The sequence below is a fragment of the Camellia sinensis genome, chromosome 15 (genome assembly GCF_055761805.1).
Source record: "Camellia sinensis isolate YWXY chromosome 15, ASM5576180v1, whole genome shotgun sequence".
Lineage (NCBI taxonomy): Eukaryota > Viridiplantae > Streptophyta > Magnoliopsida > Ericales > Theaceae > Camellia > Camellia sinensis.
Window position 1 is genome coordinate 141,457,804 of NC_138975.1, and position 12,858 is coordinate 141,470,661.

Sequence of the window (12,858 nt, forward strand, 5' to 3'; positions counted from 1 at the left end):
TTATATATTATGCAAATGTTTGATAATTAGTTAAAATATTCTTCAATCCATCTAAAACCGCTCAAATTGTGATTTACCAATTTGCCAATCCATCATTTGGTTTGTAATTTTACTCTTTAACCTTTCGAACCACACCGCGCACACCTCTACTTATATTAGAATTATAGAATTATAGATTGCTAGCAGTAGAAATTGAATTTAAACCTTTAAGGTGAACAGTCCAATCCTTACCAACCCAATCAACTCTCATTGACGAGTGGGTAGAATTTAAATAGAGGACAATTGTAGAACATTATAAAGTGATGAAAGTATAAATAATTTATTTATTAGATTATGTAAATAAATATTAAACTTTCATTATTTTGTAATTATTTTATATTCTTATCATTTTTCTACAAATGTCTCATTAAAGAGTAGCAAACGAACATCTATTATTGTCAATTCTATTGTTAGGTGAGCCTTTAAAAAAAAATAATAATTATAATAATTTATTAGGTGAGTTTGGTTATTGTTTTTTTATTTTTATTTTTTTTAATAATTTAAAAAAAATGATGTATTTGTTAATTGTTAAAAAAAATACTATTATTTTTATCAGACTTCTCTAAAGTTTAAATTTGAATTTTACAATTATGTTCAGGTTCGTGAGGCTCATCACGGATCTCATTTCAATAATTTAAATAATTCATTTTGTAAGTCATTCCATGTAACGCCCTAAAAATAATAACCATAACTCAACCTATGATATTAATTAAATAACAATACAATTCTGAATATGATATCTTTACATTCATATGAATCAATGGTTACAAAAGATGGCATATGCAACTATACATTCATAAATTCTTACTCTGAATCTATTGCATGTGCCATAAACAAAACATATGAAATAAAAGTCAAAACAGATAAATTAATGCCATGTTGGCTACAATTTTCCAAGACGATGTTTGGTTATAACAAAAGTGAGTTTAAACTCAATACGACTAAAGTCCTAGGCTTGTACAAAATAAATTCAACAATAACAAAAAGCGAAGCTCTTGGCTCTAAGTTCTCCCAAGTTACTACCTTAGCAGAGGCATATTATCAGTACTTAAAAATGGTTTTCCACATAGGGTGAGCCAAAATCTAGCAGAGATACTCTAACACAGTGTATAAATTTTACCAAAGCTATAAGTAGGGGTGTAAAAATGGCCCGAGGCCTGTGGGCGGCCCGAAGCCCGCCCGAGGCCTGAGGTAGGCCTCGGCCCATTTCGGTCCGGGCCCAAGCCCAACCCAGTACCTTGGGCTAGGGCCATCCATTTGTGGCCCGGCCCACCCATTCGGTCCTCTCTCTATCAATGATCAAATTTTAAAAAATAAAAATAAAAACAACTTGCAACGATTAAATAATTAAAAAATAAAAAATAAAATAAATAAAAAGATTGATCTTTTAAAAATATAAAAATAAAAACAAAAAACAAAATAACATATAGTTAATAGTTAATAATTTATACAATTATCTGTAATTGAATTACAAGAACTGAAATAAAAATTTATATAATTAAATAAATAACATTAATAATTTAAAAACAAAAATAAAAAATAATAACAGTTTATTAAATTAAAATCAAATTAACTTTATTTTGTTTTTTCTCTGGCCAGCCACAGGAATAAGAGAGGAGGATAAGAGAGAGAGAAAGAGAGAGAGAGAGAAATGGAGTGTGGGAGTGGAACGGCCCACTGTGGCTGCTATTGTAGCTGAACTGAAACAAGAGAGGAAGAGGAGAGAGAGGGAGAGAGAAATGGAGTATGAGAGTGGGACTCACTAGCTGCTATAGCAGCCGAAATGACATTGCATTGAAGAAAAGAAGAGTTTGCCGTTGCGGCGCTGCCTCGCCCCTACTAGCCTAGCCTACTCTGGTCTGTTGCATCTCATCAATCACTCAGCTCACACTCTTCTTCATACATTGAATGGAAAAAAAAAATAAAAAAAATTCAAACGGTCATAAATTAGTAGAGACGAACAGTCATAAAAAAATTCAAACGGTAATATATATAAACGGTCATAATTCAGACATTAATATATATATATTTTTATAAATTTATTTCACTCTTTAAAACTACTATAAATTTCCTTCATTTTTGAAAATAAATCTCACAAATAATTCTCTCTCTCTCTCTCTCTCTATCAATCTCTCTTAAACTCTCAGTCTCTCTCAACTCTCAATTAATTTTTAAATGTCATCCTTAAGTGACAATGGCGATTGTGCAACAAGAAACTTTAATCAGAAGAAGTTAATTTCTGTATCGCATCCGTTAGTCGGTAACAGTAATTAGTTTAATTAAATTTATGAGCAACTCATTTTTTTCATTAATTATTTGTGCACATATATTAATTATTATTTTTTACCGATTATATTTATACATTATTTAAATTAATTGTTAATTCTTATATATTGTTTTACTTACATTACTATGGATCCTAATATTCCTAATGTTTATGTCGATGTTGATACGTATACTATACAACATGAATCTGTTGATTCTCCTTCTAATATCCCTCTTCCAATAGTTGGATTATCATCTAGGAGCAGAAGTAGTAGTGTTTGAGGATATCATGAAAAAATATCTATAAATAATCCTGATGGTACAATTACATTTAAAGCAAAATATAAATATTGTGCACATTTATTTAGTGCTGCATTTGCAAGGGGTACTAGTCATCTAAAAAGGCATGCTAACAAACATTTACAAAGTCAACAACCTGATATTTGAAGTCAAATGCAATTAGGGGCTTCATTAATTGGTAATTTGCAAACATTTTCATATGATCTTTATAGCGACCCCGGTCTTTCCCATTTGATTATTGTATCCGGACTTAGGTTCCGTAGATTCTGTCATTGTATAATTGTTGTTGTTGTCCTTTATTTTCTCATTTGGAATTTTAGGATGTGTTGGGCAGGTTTGTTTCAGGTTGGTTGGGTTTAGAAACCAAGTGTTGCTGTCCAGGTTTTTGGTTTTTCGCTCGAGCGAGGAGTTGGTCGCTCGAGCGAGATGTCGTTTTGGTTCTTCGCTCGAGCTGGGGTTTGGTCGCTCGAGCGAGAGATGGCGTCCAGTATGGACCTGTAGCTTTGCATTCTTGGCTCGAGCGAGCTTTTCTTCGCTCGAGCGAGTTAGTTCATCCTTCGCTCGAGCTATAGTTCCTTCGCTCGAGCGTGTGTCTGGTTTCAGACCTGAAGGTTTGAGTTCTTCGCTCGATCGAGTTTTCTTTCGCTCGAGCGAGCTTTTGGGTTGTTGGCTCGAGCAAGGCTTCCTTGGCTCGAGCGTAGCTTCTTGTGTCTGGTCGCTCGAGCGACCAAGTCTTCGCTCGAGCGAGCCTGTCCAGTTTATATACACAGCAGCGGGTTTTGATCAGTCTTTTTCATCTTCTTTTGATTCCAAACCTTAGGTCCGATTTCTCTCTCTCCCTACTCACCTTCTTTCTTAGATTTGATCTATTTAGAGGGTGTTTCTACCCTAGTTGCTTTATTAAAAGTATAGAGGGAGTCGAGGGCTTTCATTTAATCTGAATATTTGGCGATTTGGAGCATATTGGTATTTGGGCACTCATCTCTGTCTTCACCATTTGGGTTGTTTTCTTTGAGGTAGGGATTTCCTACTCCATTTTATAGGTTTTGTTCTAAGTTTTGGTATTTTGATATGTTGGGGATACTTTGTAAATTTTGGGAAAAACCCTAGTTGTAATATTAAATTAATTTGTATAATTAATTCATGGAATTGAGGAAATCATTGATTAAATGGCGTAGTTAGATAATTTGAATCATTTGTCTATTGAATTGTTGACATGGTTATTTTCAGTTTAGAAATAACTGTTTTGGGCTATCGGTGGAGGATAGTCGTGATTGTTGTAGACATTGCATGTGGATTAGGAATAACTGAAACTAATCACATTGGTTAAGTCATTAATTTTGACTATTGCATTGATACAGAAAATACGTGTATTGATTGAGCATTGCATTTGCATACATTGTTTTTGTGTGTGGGAGGAGATAGGGGTTGTACTCCACGGTTTAGGGGAAGATAGGGGATGGACCTCTAAACCGGATTTTGTTTGGGAGGAGATAGGGGATGGACTCCATTAGCATCACTTTTATGTGTGCTTATTTATATAGAAGTGTTTTATTGATACAGCACTAAAATGTGTATCAATCTGGAAGTATGAAGTGTTTTGAATTGAGCTTGAGCCTCATTTGTTTGTTGATATTGGGAGAATGTGAAGATGATATATATAATTCACTGTTGTAAGTTTGGCCAGGTTCTGAGCCATGTTGATAAAATTGGAAAGTAAAATGTGTCTTAGACAATAGTGTCATGAGACTGTAAAATGGAGTAATTGATTATCTTGGTTAACCATCTGTTGAATGCTATTGCTTTATTCATTGCTTATATATGGTTTAGTATTTTTCTACTGGGCTGTGGCTCACCCTATATGGGAACATCATTTTCAGGTTCAGGTGATAAGCTACCTCCAAGGACTTAGCTTGGAAGGGACTTGGATTTCGAAGACTATCTTTAGTTAATTGTCTTTATTTATTAGTACATGTAAACATCCAAGCCTAAGGCTTTTCTTGTATTGAGTTAGAACTCATCTTTTTGTATCCAAGTGTTGGCTTGGAAAGATGTAAGCCTGTAGGGCATTTTATTCGATGTTACATGTAATGCTTTTATTTAGTAATACTTTGATGAATGAATTAATGACTTGTTTTCTTTAAATAGTGCATGTCAATGACATATATATAATGGGTTTATTTTGAGGGCGTTACAACTTGGTATCAGAGCGTACCGGGTTTGAATACTTTGGGTATGTGGGAAGTGATTAGTATCACATTGGGTTCGTCTCGTTTGATAGAGACTTAGTGTAATGTTATATGCTTATGTGATAACATGTTTATGTGATTATGTGGGTATGGAATGTAGTTTCTAGGATGTTGATTGGACCCTTGAGTTTCTTGTAGTCTTGTTGGAAAGGCACTTGATCACTGCTGCTTCCAACCGGAACTATAGTAACGCATTGGGACTATCATTATCCGGGAATGAAATTCGTAAGTGCTTATGTGATTATGTGCTTACGTGGAATGAATTATTGTTGTCCATTGCATTAGGACGCGAGTGTTTAGTTTCGGCACATTTATTAATGTGCTAATGTCTTTGTTTCCTTTATTAGGATGTCAGGACGAGGACGATGACGCGGTAGGCGTGGTAGGCCGGGTAGGCAGGAGGTGCCTGTGCCAGAAGAGATTCCGGCAGTTCAAGAGGGAATTGGCCAAGCCAATGTGGCCGAGCCAGTAGGCCAGCAGGCTATGGGCGCTCTAGCCCGAGAGATAGCAGGGGCATTCAGGGAGTCAGTAGGCATTCTCAGAGCTGAGAATCAAGCTCAGGCTGTTATTGCGGATGCAGGACCTTCCTTTCTGAAGAGGGAGTTCTTCCGGTCTAATCCGGATGAATTTGTGGGTGATCTTAAAGAGCCGCTTAAGGCAGATGAATGGCTCGAATAGACAACGAAGACGTTTAAGATGCTTGGCATCGAAGACGAGGGGTTGAAAGTGACCTTGGCATCTTTCCAGTTGAAGGGGGATGCGGGTCAGTGGTGGAAGTTTACTAAGGGGCGTATAGGAGGTACGTGGGAGGCTTTTGTGAATGCTTTCCAGGAGAAGTTTTTATCTCCGGCAGTCAGGGAGAAGCTGCGAGACCAGTTTTGTCAGCTTAAGCAGGCGAGTTCTTCAGTGGCCGAGTTTGAGGCTGCATTTACTAGTTTGTCCAGGTTTGCACCTGAGTTGGTGGCGTCTGAGGAACGCCGTTGTATTGAGTTTGAAAAGAAGTTGAGGCGTGGCCTCAAGCTGAGAGTTGGGGGAACTATGATTCGGGATTATGGGCGTATGGTTGATGCTGCAGCCCACATGGAAATCATGATGCAGGAGGAGGAGGAAGGACAGAAGGGCTCCAAGAGGAGTCAGGATGGTCAGAATGATGGTAGGAGACAGAAGGGTTTTAATCCCCAGCAGTCTCAGGGTAGCTTTTCTAGATCGACTTTTCCTGTACCGAGTGCTAGTTCGGGGAAAGGCAGTCAGGGAGACATTACCTGTTTCAAGTGTGGCCAGCTGGGCCACAAGTCTCCAGTTTGTCCTCAGAGGGGAGGAGTGCAGAGAGCAGCATCATCTTCGGCTTGATCCCAGAGCCAGAGTCAGGGTAGAGGCCAGCCACTCTCGTGTTATCAGTGTGGTCAGCCAGGGCATATGAAGAGGTATTGCCCGCAGTTGGGTGGCACACCAGGTGCATCTGGTTTGAGGCCGATTCAGGGCCAGCAGCCAGCTCAGTCGGGTCAGGCCTCGAGGGCCAATCAGGGGGCTTCATCGTCTCAGTCGGTGCAGCAATCTTATGCTCCTAGGGTTGAGCAAGTTGATCAGAGGTCGTCTGGGCGCGTGTATGCTGTTACCGCGCAGGATCTTGTGCCAGCACCATCAGTTGTGAGAGGTACCTTTTTGTTTTGCAACTCGGTTGCTAATGTTTTGATTGATACGGGTGCATCTCATTCCTTTGTGTCTGCTGTATTTACATCTGTTTTGGAGTTGGAGTTAGCACAGCTAGCATCTCCTATTTGTGTAGTGTCACCTCTTGGGGGTGAATTGATTTTGAAACAAGGCGTTAGGGGTTGTGATATAGAGGTTGATTATCATAGAATCCCATTTTCCTTTGTAGTTATGCCTATGAGGGGTTTCGATGTTATTTTGGGTATGGACTGGTTATCATCATACCGGGCAGTTATTGATTGCTACCGCCAGAGGGTCACTTGTTGTACCGTGAGTGGAGAGTATTTTCATTTTCTGGGGGACCGGGTTGGTGATGTGTTGCCACCGGGGTATGTTCCGCGAGGACGGAGTGAGCTTAGTGGGCTACTTGCTAACCTTTCGATTAGTGAGGATAATGAGACTCAGATTGTGTTGCCAAGGGTGGTTTGTGAGTACTCGGATGTCTTTCCCGAGGATCTTGTTGATTTGCCACCGCATCGGGAGATTGAGTTCTCTATTGACCTAGTGCCCGGCACGGCGCCGATTTCCATGGCACCTTATCGTTTTGCCCCAGCCGAGTTAGTTGAGTTGAAGATCCAACTCCAGGAGTTGCTAGATAAGGGCTTTATACGTCCTAGTGTTTCGCCGTGGGGAGCACCGGCCCTCTTTGTTAAAAAGAAAGGTGGTGCTTTGAGACTCTGTATAGATTACCGGAAGTTGAATCGGGCTACGGTCAAGAATAAGTACCCTATGCCCCGTATAGATGACCTGTTTGACCAGTTGAAGGGTTCCCGTTGTTTCTCTAAGATAGACTTGAGATCGGGTTACCACCAGTTGAGGGTCAGGGAAGAGGATATTTCGAAGACGGCATTCCGTACGCGGTATGGCCATTATGAGTTTCTGGTGATGCCATTCGGACTCACCAATGCACCGGCAGTCTTTATGGACTTGATGAACCGGATCTTCCGGGAATTCTTGGATCGGTTTGTAGTCGTTTTTGTGGACGACATCCTTATCTATTCGCCTTCTGAGGAGGAGCACGAGGCACACTTGAGGGTGGTGCTTGAGTTACTTAGAGCCCATAGGCTGTATGCCAAGTTTGGGAAGTGTGAGTTCTGGCTGAGAGAAGTCAAATTCTTAGGCCATGTGGTATCCGGTGAAGGAGTGTCTGTTGATACATCCAAGGTAGAGGCAGTGCAGGATTGGGCACAGCCTAAGAGTGTATTTGAGATCCGCAGTTTTCTGGGATTAGCTGGGTATTACCGTCGGTTTGTGAAAGATTTCTCCAGGTTAGCACCACCGTTGACTAGACTGACTCGGAAGGGAGTCAAATTTGTATGGAGTGAGACTTGTGAAAAGTCGTTTCAGGAGTTGAAAGTTAGACTGACTACCGCTCCAGTATTGATTATTCCAGAGAGAGGGTTGGGGTATACAGTCTATTGTGACGCCTCACGAGAGGGTCTGGGTTGTGTGTTAATGCAAGAGGGGAAAGTAGTTGCCTATGGCTCACGTCAGTTGAAAATTCACGAGCAGAATTACCCTACGCATGATCTAGAGTTAGCAGCTGTGATATTTGCCTTGAAGATTTGGAGGCATTATCTTTATGGTGAGAGATTCGAGGTGTTCTCGGATCATAAGAGTCTGAAGTATTTGTTTACACAGAAAGACTTGAACTTGAGGCAGAGGAGGTGGATGGAATTTATAGAGGATTATGACTTTGAGTTGCATTATCATCCGGGAAAGGCCAATGTGGTGGCCGATGCCCTTAGCAGGAAACCTGTTGGTGACATAGCTAGTATAGCCATCCGAGAATGGGAGATGTTGGGTGCACTTGGGGAGTTTGATTTACTTTTGGGCGAATCCGTTGAGATTGCGGCATTGTTTTCTGTTGTTGCACAGCCTACACTTGTGACTCGAGTGTTAGAGGCTCAGAGGGGTGACCTTGAGATAGAATCTCTCCGTGAGAGGATTTCCGGGGGGAAGGGTGAGAAGGGTTTGACGGTGTATCCCGACCTGAGTGTGAGATACCGAGACCGTCTGTTTGTGCCGGAGTCTTGCCGAGAGGAGGTACTCCGAGAGTTTCATCATTCACGCCTTGCGGTGCATCCGGGAGGCACTAAGATGTATCGGGATTTGGGTCGCCAGTTTTGGTGGCGGGGTATGAAGAGAGATGTGGCAGCTTTCGTATCTAAGTGCCTTACTTGCCAGCAAGTGAAGGCCGAGCATCAGCGGCCAGCGGGTTTGTTGCAACCCTTGCCTATTGCCGAGTGGAAGTGGGAACACGTCACTATGGACTTCGTTATGGGTCTTCCGAGGACTCAGCGGGGTAGTGATGCTATTTGGGTGGTCGTAGACCGGTTGACTAAGTCGGCGCACTTCATTCCTATGCGCGTGAGAGATTCGGTAGATCATCTTGCCGACCTATACATTCGGGACATAGTGAGATTGTATGGGGTCCCAGTGACGATCGTCTCAGATAGAGATCCTCGTTTTACTGCCAGGTTGTGGCAGAGTTTGCAGAGTGCCTTAGGCACTAAGTTGACCTTTAGCACGGCTTACCATCCTCAGACTGACAGGCAGTCAGAGCGTACTATTCAGATCCTTGAGGATATGCTTCGGGGTTGTGTTCTAGACTTTAGTGGGTCTTGGGAGAGGCATTTGCCGTTGGTGGAGTTTGCCTACAACAACAGTTTCCAGTCTAGTATCGGTATGGCACCATTTGAGGCCTTGTATGGCCGACCGTGTAGATCTCCTGTTTGTTGGGCCGAGGTGGGTGATGCACCTCTGTTGGGTCTGGAGTTGGTGAGGGAAACGACGGAGAAAGTTGAGCTTATCTGTAAGAGGCTTGTTACAGCACAGAGTCGTCAGAAATCTTATGCCGACCGTAGGAGGAGACCTTTGGTGTTTGAGGTGGGTGATCATGTCTTTCTGAAGATATCACCTAGACGGGGTTTGATGAGGTTTGGGAAGAGTGGGAAGTTGTCCCCTCGGTTCATTGGACCATTTGAGATCTTTGAGAGGATTGGCGAGGCTGCTTATCGTTTAGCTTTACCACCGCAGTTGTCCGGAGTACATGACGTGTTTCATGTGAGTATGCTTCGGAAGTATGAGCCGGATCCATCACATGTGTTGGATTGGACCGATTTAGTGGTTGATGAGGATGTCTCGTATGAGGAGAGACCGGTTCGGGTCTTGGATAGGCGGGAGCAAGTTTTGCGAGGCAAAACCATCCCTTTGGTGAAAGTTTTGTGGAAACATCACGGAGTGGAGGAAGCCACTTGGGAACGTGAATTGGAAGTCCGCCAGAAATATCCGGACATATTTGTTGATTTGTAATCTTATAACTAGATTCTGTTATATTGTTAAACTTAAGAGCTTTATATATGTCTTAAGTTGTAAAACGTTGAGTATGTTTTGGTAAATGGGTGCATCTTGAAACTTGCTTCATTATAGAAGTTTAGTATAGCATTGCATATGTTGATTACATTGCTGAGTGTGTTATATATATCACGCAATTGAATATGATATGGGGACTGCTAACATTGGAAGGAATAATGCATAATATTGATACAGGTTGAAATATATGTTGTTTTATATATATGTTGTGAGATGCCTCTTGATAAAGAGATGAAGTGACCAGTATTGGGTCAAGCTGTTTATTATTGTTTTATAATATCTTTGGGAATTGAGAAAAAAACTTGTTTTTTTTATAAACTTATGCTTAATTTCGGGGACGAAATTCTTTGAAGGGGGGGAGGTTATAGCGACCCCGGTCTTTCCCATTTGATTATTGTATCCGGACTTAGGTTCCGTAGATTCTGTCATTGTATAATTGTTGTTGTTGTCCTTTATTTTCTCATTTGGAATTTTAGGATGTGTTGGGCAGGTTTGTTTCAGGTTGGTTGGGTTTAGAAACCAAGTGTTGCTATCCAGGTTTTTGGTTTTTCGCTCGAGCGAGGAGTTGGTCGCTCGAGCGAGATGTCGTTTTGGTTCTTCGCTCGAGCTGGGGTTTGGTCGCTCGAGCGAGAGATGGCGTCCAGTATGGACCTGTAGCTTTGCATTCTTGGCTCGAGCGAGCTTTTCTTCGCTCGAGCGAGTTAGTTCATCCTTCGCTCGAGCTATAGTTCCTTCGCTCGAGCGTGTGTCTGGTTTCAGACCTGAGGGTTTGAGTTCTTCGCTCGATCGAGTTTTCTTTCGCTCGAGCGAGCTTTTGGGTTGCTGGCTCGAGCAAGGCTTCCTTGGCTCGAGCGTAGCTTCTTGTGTCTGGTCGCTCGAGCGACCAAGTCTTCGCTCGAGCGAGCCTGTCCAGTTTATATACACAGCAGCGGGTTTTGATCAGTCTTTTTCATCTTCTTTTGATTCCAAACCTTAGGTCCGACTTCTCTCTCTCCCTACTCACCTTCTTTCTTAGATTTGATCTATTTAGAGGGTGTTTCTACCCTAGTTGCTTTATTAAAAGTATAGAGGGAGTCGAGGGCTTTCATTTAATCTGAATATTTGGCGATTTGGAGCATATTGGTATTTGGGCACTCATCTCTGTCTTCACCATTTGGGTTGTTTTCTTTGAGGTAGGGATTTCCTACTCCATTTTATAGGTTTTGTTCTAAGTTTTGGTATTTTGATATGTTGGGGATACTTTGTAAATTTTGGGAAAAACCCTAGTTGTAATATTAAATTAATTTGTATAATTAATTCATGGAATTGAGGAAATCATTGATTAAATGGCGTAGTTAGATAATTTGAATCATTTGTCTATTGAATTGTTGACATGGTTATTTTCAGTTTAGAAATAACTGTTTTGGGCTATCGGTGGAGGATAGTCGTGATTGTTGTAGACATTGCATGTGGATTAGGAATAACTGAAACTAATCACATTGGTTAAGTCATTAATTTTGACTATTGCATTGATACAGAAAATACGTGTATTGATTGAGCATTGCATTTGCATACATTGTTTTTGTGTGTGGGAGGAGATAGGGGATGTACTCCACGGTTTAGGGGAAGATAGGGGATGGACCTCTAAACCGGATTTTGTTTGGGAGGAGATAGGGGATGGACTCCATTAGCATCACTTTTATGTGTGCTTATTTATATAGAAGTGTTTTATTGATACAGCACTAAAATGTGTATCAATCTGGAAGTATGAAGTGTTTTGAATTGAGCTTGAGCCTCATTTGTTTGTTGATATTGGGAGAATGTGAAGATGATATATATAATTCACTGTTGTAAGTTTGGCCAGGTTTTGAGCCATGTTGATAAAATTGGAAAGTAAAACGTGTCTTAGACAATAGTGTCATGAGACTGTAAAATGGAGTAATTGATTATCTTGGTTAACCATCTGTTGAATGCTATTGCTTTATTCATTGCTTATATGTGGTTTAGTATTTTTCTACTGGGCTGTGGCTCACCCTATATGGGAACATCATTTTCAGGGTCAGGTGATAAGCTACCTCCAAGGACTTAGCTTGGAAGGGACTTGGATTTCGAAGACTATCTTTAGTTAATTGTCTTTATTTATTAGTACATGTAAACATCCAAGCCTAGGGCTTTTCTTGTATTGAGTTAGAACTCATCTTTTTGTATCCAAGTGTTGGCTTGGAAAGATGTAAGCCTGTAGGGCATTTTATTCGATGTTACATGTAATGCTTTTATTTAGTAATACTCTGATGAATGAATTAATGACTTGTTTTCTTTAAATAGTGCATGTCAATGACATATATATAATGGGTTTATTTTGAGGGCGTTACAATCTTATACGTACATAAAATTCTGTAGTTAATTATATTATTAAAAAAGAATAACCTTTTACTACTAGTGAATGTCCTGATTTTTCCAAAATGATTCATGAAAGTTTTGCACCGCAATATCAAAGTTTTTCAAGAAATGCTACTAGAAATAGGATTTTAAAAAAAATTGAGGACGTTAAAAGTGAATTATTTGACATCTTTAAAAATTTGAATAGAATAGTTTGTTTAATATCCGATCTGTGGTCAAATAATGGTTTGGAATATCAATGTATCACTACACATTTTATTGATAATGATTGGAAATTAAATAAAAGAATTATTTTATTTAAATTAGTTGAACTTCCATACACTGGTTATTCGCTTGGTGTAGAAATAAGAAATGTATTATATAAGTGGGTTTTACAAAATAAAATATTTACGATTAGTTTAGATAATGCAGCATATTATAATCAAATTGTAGCCTATTTAAAATCAACTTTACAATTACTTGTTGATGGTGATTTATTTCATGCTCGTTGTTGTACTCATATTTTAAATTTGATTGTTAAAGAAGCTATGCATGTATACGA